General features: G+C 39.4%; 1 pseudogene; it reads right to left on the bottom strand.

The window, feature by feature from the left end:
- Positions 1-4,076: 4,076 nt before the first annotated feature.
- On the bottom strand, positions 4,077-8,562 carry LOC139467760 (uncharacterized; annotated as a pseudogene).
- Between the last annotated feature and the right edge of the window lie 3,290 nt (positions 8,563-11,852).

The following is an 11,852-nucleotide window of genomic DNA, read 5'->3' as shown; positions in this document are numbered from 1 at the left end:
CGTGGATCGATGCTCATGATATTAATCACTGAATTGTCTGGTCCAGACTCGATTATTTACAGACCGCCGTCATATAGCTGGAATATTGCTGAGTGCGGCGTTAAACAACAAACCAAAATCATGATATCAATCACTGGATTGTCTGGGCTCGCTGACTTGGTTGAAGCATGTCATCGATCCCAATTGCGTGGATCGATGCTCATGATATTAATCACTGGATTGTCTGGTCCAGACTCGTTTATTTACAGACCGCCGTCATAGAGCACAGGCACTGGAGGCAGGTGAGTGATAGGGTTAAAATACGACCTATATACATAAAGAAACAAGGTACGTCACCCGCCATATTGGCCAATTTATAAAATTACGATGTTGAGCAAAAACAATAAAATGCGAGGGAAGTAACGTTTGCAATATCTTAAGGACGATCTAATCATACCATCTACGTGCATCAAACCTGTTTGTTGTCCTATTTATTTGCGTAATCTCATTATTTTATCGTCTAACCGGCGAAACGCGACTGTCGAGAACGGAAGTAAACAAACGACCACTTCCGGGATCCGCACTGAATGCCGTCCTGCTCACTGATTGGTCAGTCGACATATTTTTGCAATATTGGTGGGAAATTTGAAACCCATAACAAACCCACATGTGCGAGTTTTTTCACTGTTGCCATCCACGAAAATGACAGAATCAAAATTATTTTCTTGGTAAGTATAATAACGTTATATTTTTTGGCTTACTCTATTTGATATGTGTATACAGTCATCTCTGGTCTATTTCTATTAAAGTATCAGTTTATGATACTTAAGTTCAACAAAATACTTAATGTGAACATTATCAAAAACACTGATAAAGAAAACATTTTTAGTATTTGTTTTATGAATTATTCTGTCATTTATTACAAGTAAACCATGTCAAAAGTATATTTTAAATGATTAAAATACTAAAAGGAACTTGTTTCACCATAATCATTTTCAATTGGAAATAATTAAATGTTTGAAATGTAAGTTTGCATTCATTCATATTTGTGAATTCTATGATAAAATTTAATGATCAAGGATATTGGTTTGTAAATAAACCTGAAATAGCTACAGGACCAACAGTGAGATACTTAAATACCTAAATTATATGACTGGTATTTTTTAGCTATAAAGGGTGTTATATGTACTCTTATAAATTTGGAAACACCATTTAAGATATAATATCATGAATGTATTAATCAGTCAAAATTCCTTACCTGCTCAAAAACTTTAGCACTGGTCATACTCATTTCGTCAGCTATGAGGACATCTGTCTCTTTAATCACATTGACAGTATGTGATGTAAGCTTTTGAAGGCATTCATCATTGCTGAGATGTCCATCTTGCAAACCCCCCCATGAGTGGAGAGTTTTGGCATTGGTAAATTGTGTGGAAGCAATACCTGTGCTTGCCACTACAGATACACTTTTCCCCATACTTTTGAGATGAGACTGCATTTCCCTTATTAAGGATGACTTGCCAGTACCAGCTTGGCCAAGCACTACCACATTGTGACCATCACACACTAACTTAAAAGCTAAATTTTGCCTAGTATTCAAAACAACCATGATTTCATCAAAATGTGACATTCAACACGTGTGTTTAATGTGATCATATCGATCTGACCAATCAGTGAGCAGGACGGCATTCAGTGCGGATCCCGGAAGTGGTCGTTTGTTTACTTCCGTTCTCGACAGTCGCGTTTCGCCGGTTAGACGATAAAATAATGAGATTACGCAAATAAATAGGACAACAAACAGGTTTGATGCACGTAGATGGTATGATTAGATCGTCCTTAAGATATTGCAAACGTTACTTCCCTCACATTTTATTGTTTTTGCTCAACATCGTAATTTTATAAATTGGCCAATATGGCGGGTGACGTACCTTGTTTCTTTATGTATATAGGTCGTATTTTAACCCTATCACTCACCTGCCTCCAGTGCCTGTGTCATAGAGCTGAGCGCGGCGTTAAACAACAAACAAACCATCTGTAGGAAAAGATTGTGAAATTGTACCAGGTAGAATGCCCCTATTTTTAGAGTACACGCCTGATGGTGGTGTTTCTCTCAACAGAAACAGAGTTCATACTACTGTCAGGTACAAGGTCAATTGTATTTGTCACGTTCAAAAACATGATACTTTATTGTTTACACTCATAAAGATTTGCTTCTGGGCAAAGTCAATTTAGACAGGGATTGTTGTGAAATTTCCATGTCGCCAAAGTTAGAATTATTCTTTAAGAAGTACTTAATACCTTTTATTGCAGGATTCTTTTTAACTACTGTTGTAGTTATAGGAGATATCACAAGATGCTTGATCATGTATTTTAATGCTACCTTAAATATTGCTGTGTGTGTCCATCCTTCCTGAGAGTTTTTAACAATTTGATTATATTTTAGGGATAACACTTTCTTGGTAAAGTACAAAATCTGGGGTTCGAACCAACACTCTACGAGGAAGGCACCTAATCGCCAGCATACAAAGTGTTCGATCTTACCCACTCCCACCGAGGCTTCCATTAAGTGGAATTAAGTCCGACAACTGATAGGCTAGTTAATTTTTTGTGGAAGCCTTGGTGGCTGAGTGGGTTAGATTGGCAACTTTGTTTGCTGGCGATTAGGTGCCTCACTTGGTGAGTGTGTGTTCGAATCCCGGATGAAACTCAACCTAAAAAACTCAACCCAAGAATGTGTTATCCCAAATATAACATTTGTTAGACCACTTGCCACAAAGGCATTCTGTATTCACAGTTTGCCTAACATATTCAATGCGATCAGGTAGTGTAATGTATTGGTTTGGTTTGTTTGGTGTGAACGCCGCACTCAACAATATTCCAGCTATATGACGGCGGACCAAGTAAAAAAGTCTGGACCAGACCATCCAGTGATTGACGTTATGAGCATCGATCCACGCGACTGGGATACGATGACATGCATCAACCAAGTCAGCGAGTCTGACCACCCGATCCCGTTTTTCGCCTCTTACGACAAGCATGGGTTGCTGAAGACCTATTCTACCCCGGAACGTCACGGTTCTGGAATCTATTGCATAATATGTTATGAACATATCTTATATTTTTAGCAAAGAAAAAAACCCATTACTATCTGATAATTGAAAATGATTTGGAAAATTACAAGCAAGGACCATGAATATCAGAATATTTATTGTACCCAGCCTATTGTCATTTGTTTCATAGCCAAACACACGGTTATGATTAGGGCCGAGTACCGATCAAAGTGATCTATGATCGTTAACTAACTATCGATCAATTATTGATAAATATTGGTGAAGTATCTTTGAGCAAATACGCAAAAAAAAATCCGAAAGAATTCAACACATTTCTCCCCACGGGTGAGTGGTGGGCACATGTATTCAGGGATTACTTAGTGGACATTTGAGATATAATATAACACAGACAGTTCCTTTCCATCTTCAGCAATTAACATTATTGAAAAAAAAGAGTCTGATTTGGTAAACCTAAACTTTATTTCATCACAATATCCATCTTTTTTGCCAGCCCTAGTAATGATACAGTACCATAAATGTAGCAATTTATACAATTAATGCTTTTTTATGATGGAAACGACTTGTAGGAGACCCGTGAAAGTCTGGGTTGAGAATAGGTCCACCTATGTTTAAAGGCAACCATGCTTGCGTATAAGAGGCGACCAGTGAGATCAGGTGGTCAAACTCACTGACTTGGTTGATGCATGTCATCATATCCCAATTGAGTAGATTGATGCTCATGCTGTCAATTCCTGGATTGTGTGGTTCAGACTTGAAAAATCACGATTCAATATTCGATTATTTACAGACCGTCGTCATGTAGCTAGAATATTGCCGAGTGCGGCGTTAAACAAAGAGACGCCGTGTAAGAGGAAATGTATATAATGTACATTTTAAAAATACCCAAATTTCAAATAATGTCATAATAAATTATTGATGACAAAACAAAGTATTAATTCTCTTTCATGTAAATGATGTATACCGTTGTAAATACTTTACCACAGCAACAAACTAGTCTCCCATCTGACAAAAGATTCACATTTTTATCTATGCAAGCTTTCCCACGATTGAATTTCTGAAGTTATTTAAACTAAAACATGAAGGTAATCCTTATACCCATCAGCACTTTGCTATGTGGTAAGTCTCTTTTCAGAATTTTGAAAGTTTTACCCAGACCAATTTCACGTTCGATGTGAAATCGCTTTGATGCAATTCTCCTGTGATGAACAATTTCCTCTGGCTCAGCTCAGATTTCCTTTGAGCATGACAGTGTTCACATACACATCCTTGGTCGCAAATAAGTCCTGGACCATGATGCCCCTTCCGGCCATTATACTGTCTTTCCTTTGGAAAAATGAGGAAGTGTCAGAACACAACTGTCTTCTCTCAATGACTTGGCGGTCACTAGCTGATCCCCCTTAGCTTCTGCTAATGTAAGATACCACACCACGCGGCGTACAACCAATCATGGTTTTAAGCGTGTCCTTTTTTTTGTAAGTCCAAAAGGTGGCACTCTGTGCATTCACCTTTGATGGCTTCTGGATAGGGATTTCTGCATGAGCCTTGTTGGAAATCGTTTGTTAAAAAGTTCTGGCATGGTATCACGTATAACTTCCTTTGAGGGCCATGTATTTATCTCTTGTAGCTGGAAATAAAGAAAGTTCATCCAAGTGTTGACTATCTGGCCTACAACAGACCGATTGACTTCAAACATAATAGCAGGCTCCACGTCATCATTTCCTTGTCTCAAGTTCATTGACGTTATGAACAACTGTTTTTGTTTAGGAGATAAAACACTACATTGGTCTAATTTGTCAACAGCTGGTCCAGGGATATTGAAAAGTAGCATGAAATGTTCATAATTGTCAAAACTTGTGTATTCATTCAGAATCTTAGGAAGTAAGGAACTTTTGAAGGAATATGTTGTAATTAAGAATAAATATAGAGAAATGTGTAGACAGAAGAGATTGAAGCATGATGAACACTGTATAAATGATCTGGTCAATAATAGTAAAAGTGGTAAATCCTTCTGGAGACGCATCAGCAATATTATTTCTTCACCTTCTGTGACAGGGAACCCAGGTATTACCAATATACAGTGGACCGAATATTTCCAGCATGTGTTTAATTTAACTGATATACTTGTGGATGAGGACAATCTAGATGAGGCAGAAACTTTTATGAACAATCATGATACTAATGAGTGCAATTACTGTAATGATGATGTTATGAATAATCTCCTTAATGCTGATATAACTGAAGAAGAAGTATCATCAGCTATACATAACTTGAAACTGGGTAAATCGGCTGGACCGGATGGAATTCTACCGGAAATGGTGAAATGTTGTAGTACTTCAATCATATCATACTTAACTATAGTTTTTAATAGGATTATGCAAAGTGGTGTATTCCCTTACGAGTGGGCAAAGGGTATAGTAGTTCCCCTGCATAAGATAGATAATATAAATGATGTCAATAATTATAGAGGAATAACGCTGATGGATGTATTTGGAAAGTTGATGACAACAGTATTAAATAATAGACTCAAGACCTTTGCCGACGTTTATGATACAATCCCTGAATCTCAGGCAGGATTCCGAAGTGGATACAGTTCAATTGATAATATATTTACATTACAATGTTTAGCACAAAAATATCTCTCTAAACGTCGGGGTAGATTTTATTGTTTGTTAGTTGATTTCCGTAAAGCATTCGATTCGATTAACCCAAATCTCCTGTGGTATTCATTAATGAAAAATGGAATACATGGTCGTTTATTGGTGGTTTTGAAGGATCTATACTCTAAGATTCAGTGTGCTGTCAGGACATCAAATAACTCTCTTTTAGATTATTTCGAATCACTGAGTGGTGTAAGACAGGGCTGCGTGTTGAGACCTTTTCTGTTCACGATGTTTATCCATGAATTACAGTCAATGATAGAAAGTAGTGATATGCGAGGGATTTTTATTGGAGAGGAGTTTATGGACATATTACTTTTACTATATGCAGATGATTTGTGTATTTTTGATGACACAGTAATAGGTCTGCAAAGAAAAATTGATATTTTATACAATTTTTTAAAAAAATGGGGACTTGAAATTAACATGTCTAAAACCGAAATTTTGGTTTTCAGAAGAGGTGGTACTTTAAGGTATGATGAACGATGGTTTTTGAATGATAAACGTATGAATTTTAGTACTTACTATAGTTATCTGGGTGTTCTGTTTTCAAATAGATTGTCTTGGACTAAATGCATTGATACTCTCAAGATAAAGGCAATAAGGCTGTGTTTGCCATTAAACAATTGCAATTTCACTTTGTAAATATGCCAGTTAATATTTTATTTAAATTGTTTGATATTAAGATAAAACCCATTCTTCTTTATGGTGCTGAGATCTTGGGCTGCAAAGGTAGTCAAATTGTCAAGAAGAATTTGGCCAAGAAGATTAACTTCAGGTACATGTATGTCGATGATTTAAAATTTGTCAGGGGCGGTCGGGTAGCCAAGTGGTACAAGCGTTCGCTCGTCACGCTGATGACCCGGATTCGATTCCCGACATGGGTACAGTGTGTGAAGCCCATTACCAGTGTCCCCCGCCGTGATATTGCTGGAATATTGCTGATATTGTTTTGTAACGGTCAAAAAGGCAATTCCCTTCGGAAGATTTACCCATCAGAAATAGAAGTTAACGAGATCAAAGAAACAGCCTCATCTGTTTCATATTCAGATCTATGCGGAACGATTCAGGTTGACATTTCCAAATTGACAATTCCCTATTCTGACTTGGAACATGTGTTCCCGGTTGTTTTTGTCAGATGAATAATTGACTTGCCTTTGCATGTGTTTGTGACAGGTGTCACCGGCTCACCCTTTTGCGAAAACATGGTATCATCACTGGTTGATTCACGAACACATGCTCGTGTTGTAGTTGGAATCTTACAATCGACTATGCTTTAATCAGAGATTGTTTATGATTATGGAAGAGGATTTGTCGCTTTTATTTATTTATTTTTTATTAATTATACGAAAAGGGAAATATCCCTTCACTGCATCTCGATAAGAATCGTACATATACTTGGATTGATCAGGGAAAACAAGGCGAGAATGTGCCGGTCGGGAATTTGATAACAAAATTAATATGAGTGTATAAACCCAAGTTGTGTCTAAAGGGTCCCTTTGAGCAGGTAAAATGTTTTGATTAAGAACGACAATTCCTTCATGATAGTCATGGGCTAGTGACCATAGCACTTCCCCTCTCGTAACTCCGGGACCTAGCGTATTGTTAGAGAATATGTTGACCGTGAATGTTTATATCCCCCGCCATGTAGTGGAAGGGGTATATAGGAATGGTAGCTGTCCGTCTCTCCGTCCTACCGTCCGTCTGTCACATTTCGTTTCCGGAGCAGAACACAAAAACAATGATATATCTTAACCAAACTAAGCACATGGATAGGTCTAGTGGTGAATTTGTACTTTTGATAGTTTGGGATTTAAATAAAATAAAAAAAAATCGAGTTTCCATGGCAACGACTTTGACTAAGACTAAAATGGCGGTAGTCCTCGTTTCCGGAGCAGATCTTGAAAACCTTACAATATTTCTTCACCGAACTTGGCACGTTAATAGGTATCGTGGTCAACTGGTGCCTTTTGATAGTTTGGGATTTAAAAAAATATATTTTTCGAGTTTCCCTGACAACAACTTTGACTTAGACTGAAAATGGCGGTAGTGCTCATTTCCGGTGCAGATCTTGAACACCGTACAATATTCTCTCATGGTTGAAAGTAACAGTATCCAGGAACTTTAGCATGGGGCCTCACAATCCACAAGTCTCAAGGTAGCACCTATGAGCAGATGACTGGGAACAAGACAATTACACAAGGAAATAAATTTAAAGCCCAGCCTGGTCAAGTGTATACGATGCTTAGTAGGGTCAAATAAAGGAAAGGCATGTAGTTTGTGGGTTTGTAGGTTTTGCTGAACACAAAATTGTAGTAAGCAAGTTTTTGTCACAAAGTGACGAAATGTCCCCCGCCACCTTATGCGATATGTGTTTTTTTCTTCAAATATTTTATTCCTTTTGAATAATATTATTTTCTGTGTTAGATACCTCCATGGAACTATTTGTCGTACAATTAGAAATAATTACCCAAATTCCTGCAAATCAAATCGGCTCATGGCTGCTCATATAGAGACATGTCTGTCATATTTGCATAACAGCATGACACAGAAAGAAAAAAAAAGGCAGAATTCTCTTATTGTGTTTCATAGGACACAATAAACATAGAATTAGTTACAAAACCATAATCATACTCCATAACAAGTTCATGCACACCAAACTGTTACATCTTCACCCACACCAGAAAGTGGTCTGTGAAGTATACTGGTACTGGGTCTGTAGGTTCCACATAGGTGCTGTTTGTGAATATCAGATCTAACTGACCTCCCTGAATGTGAGTACTTCTATGAGTTCCTTGAACAAGATGAAGATTAAACTTCATCAGCATGTCACACAGCTTAGTATGATTGTTCATATTGAAGTCTCCAGTCAAAACAGTAACATTATCTCTCCATGGAAGTTGACAAAGAGCTTCTTCCAGCAGATGGAGAAAGTTTCTCATTGCACCTGGGTCCAACTCCAAAAGCCAATATCATCAAACATAAAAGGAATCCAGAAATAAGTTCTTGGGATATCGCAGCAACACTGTTTTTCATCTCGAATAACAGATTTCCCTGCTGTTACCTTGAAAATTAAGTTAAGGTCACCAAAATCAACTGGTGTCTGCGGAGTCTGTATATACACCATAGTACCATATATGAAGACAATCCAGCGATTAGTTCTTGAGATATTGCGGCAACACCGTTTTCCAACTCCAAAAGCAGATTTGCCTGCTGTGACCTTGAAAATGGGGTCAAGGTCACCAAAACCGACTGGTGTCTGCGGTGTCTGTATATACACCATAGTTACAAATATGAGGACAATCCAGCGATTAGTTCTTGAGATATCGTGGCAACACCGTTTTCCAACTCCAAAAGCAGATTTGCCTGCTGTGACCTTGAAAATGGGGTCAAGGTCACCAAAACCGACTGGTGTCTGCGGAGTCTGTATATACACCATAGTTCCAAATATGAAGACAATCCAGTGTTTAGTTCTTGAGATATCGCGGCAACAAACAGGTGCACGTGGGACGTACATGTACGTACGGACGGTCTTGAATACTTTGTCCCCCGCTCCGCGCTTTCACGCGGCGGGGGACAACAAAAAAGCATTGGATGAGATGACTAGATTCCGGTATGAAAGACTGTTCTCCTGTTTCAACAAGTTTCAAGAACAGTGTCCAGCAATGTGATGTAATGTCATCTAGCAGTATATGCGATCTCAAATATGTGGCAAGCTTATTCATGTATTGACAGTGTTTTAGTTACTAAGTGGGATTATCTAGTACTATGTAAATATTTCTCATGAATGTAGGGGGGGGGGGGGGGGGTGCGCTCAGGTAGCCTAGTGGTTAAAACGTTAGCTCATCACACCGAAGTCCCAGGTTCGATTCCTAACATGGGTACAATGTGTGAAGCCCATTTGTTGTGTCCCTTGCCGTGATATTGTTATTGTCTACATCTCCCATTTTGCTTTAGTAGTTAGTTTGCTATTTGGATTTCCCCTATTGTAAGAAGCACAATTCTTTTAGCTCTCCTGGCATCATCAATATCCGGGCTAGCAGGGGGAGGTTGCTTCCTCCGAAGTCAGCGTGTATGGTTTAAAGCCCTTGGCGATATCGAGTGTAGTCAAACTAGCACAAAATGGAGTAGAAGGGTACATGGCCAACGTCATTGACACCGTCCTGCAAGACAGGTTGCTGTCAGTTAAAATAAGGATCAATCTGATCCGATGTCACTGGACAACAGCATGCCACCACGCAGCATTATAAGCCCAACCCTGACGAATGGTGCAATAGATAGGGTTTCGCTTTAAAGTGAAAAAACTGTGGATGTTCTATTCAAACGCAGGGGGAATTAAGATACTATGACACCCCGTCTCTCCATAAAAGGCAAACCAATTTCTAGGCTCGATCATAGATGAAGATCAAACTTGGAACAAATGTACATAATATGTTAAAACAGATGTCAAAAAGACCGGAAAGTATTTCAGGCGCATCGTGGGGTATCTAAAGGGACTCTCAGCAAGACCTCAACAAATCACTAATCAGATAAAAAATAGACTATGGTTGTGAGGCCTTTCACTCAGCGTCAAACACTGTCTCGAGCCGCCTCGACAGAAAACAATACAAAGCCCTAATGCTGGCCACAGGTGCAGCAACACTTACTTAACTACACTACAAGTAGTTGGTTGATTGGTTGGTTTGTTGTTTAACGCCGAAATCAGCAATATTCCAGCTTGTCGTAAAAGGCGATGGGATGGGGTGGTCAGGCTCGCCGACTTGGTTGATGCATGTCATCGATCCCAATTGCGTGGATCGATGCTCATGATATCAGTCACTGTATTGTCTGGTCCAGACTCGATTATTTACAGACCGCCGTCATATAGCTGGAATAATGTTGAGTGCGGCGTTAAACAACAAACCAACCAACCAAAGCATATCGCCATACCTGCCTTGCCAAGCGACGTAACAATACACAATAAGGTTAGAAGGGTAATCCAACATCAACATTCTGTAATATATTTTCAGTGACATTTTTCAGTGTATGTTTTCCACTCCACCAATCACCCAAACAGTAGTGGGTGTTTGCCGAGATAACAGACATTCTGACTGTTCTGAGGTTCACTGTGTTTATAGTTCATAGTACTACCTACTAGTGCTGAGTGCGGCGTTTAACAACAAACAAACTGGTTCGTCTGGACATGTTGTATGCCGTAACATTCAACTTGGACTGAACAAAGACAGTAACATATATACATGTCTGCCACACGACGAACTAGACGTTTTGCACGTCCGACAACTTCGTCCCACACAGCATTGATGTAATTCAATTTCAAGATAAAGTGTACGATACGCGTATGTCGAATTAACGATCGTTTACGTCTAGGATCTGTTGTAGTTGAACGTACAGACTGTCCCATTTCAGAGCGATAAGTATTCTTGGGGCTTCCTTGAAGAAACTGTCGTCTCTCATTTCTGGTCACGGCTGATGGATCTACGGTTAGGGTCAGAGTGAGTGAGTGAGTGAGTTGGGTTTAACGCCGCTTTTAACAGTACTTTTCCAATTATATCGCGACGTGTCAGCTTAATGTGGGCGGAAAGCCCGAAGTGATGCAGGTCTCAGACGTTTACCACTTCGGTGAAACCCACGGGCACGGGTATGGTGCTGACAAACCTAGAAACATAATCGGGGTGAACCGGGAATCGAACCCACAATCATAGGTTTCTGGCGTGTCCAAGGGACGCAACTCTGCACAGCGAATCACGGCGCCTTAGACGACTGGGCCACCCGTGCCGCCGGTAAGGGTCGGACTTCAGCTACAACTGCCAGCATCTGCTCCCTGTTCATACCGACCCGTGAAGATTCCGGGGTAGAATAGGTCTTCAGCAACCCATGCTTGCCGTGAGAGGCGACTAACGTGATCGTGTGGTCAGGGTCGCTGACTTGGTTGATGCATGTCATCGATCCCAATTGCGTAGATCGATGATTCATGATATTAATCACTGGATTGTCAGGTCCAGACTCAATTATTTAACGACCGCCGTCATATACATGTAGCTGGAATATTGGAGTCCGGCGTTAAACAACAAACCAACCAACCATACCTATTATATCTTTTAAAATCATTACTAGTATGTGTCTTAGAAAACCGTTATGTGTTGAC

This window comes from Haliotis cracherodii, unplaced genomic scaffold, assembly GCF_022045235.1.
Source record: "Haliotis cracherodii isolate W230 unplaced genomic scaffold, xgHalCrac1.p SCAF_2, whole genome shotgun sequence".
NCBI lineage: Eukaryota > Metazoa > Mollusca > Gastropoda > Lepetellida > Haliotidae > Haliotis > Haliotis cracherodii.
The sequence above is the reverse complement of the archived record's forward strand: the minus strand, read 5'-3'. Positions and strand labels throughout refer to the sequence as shown.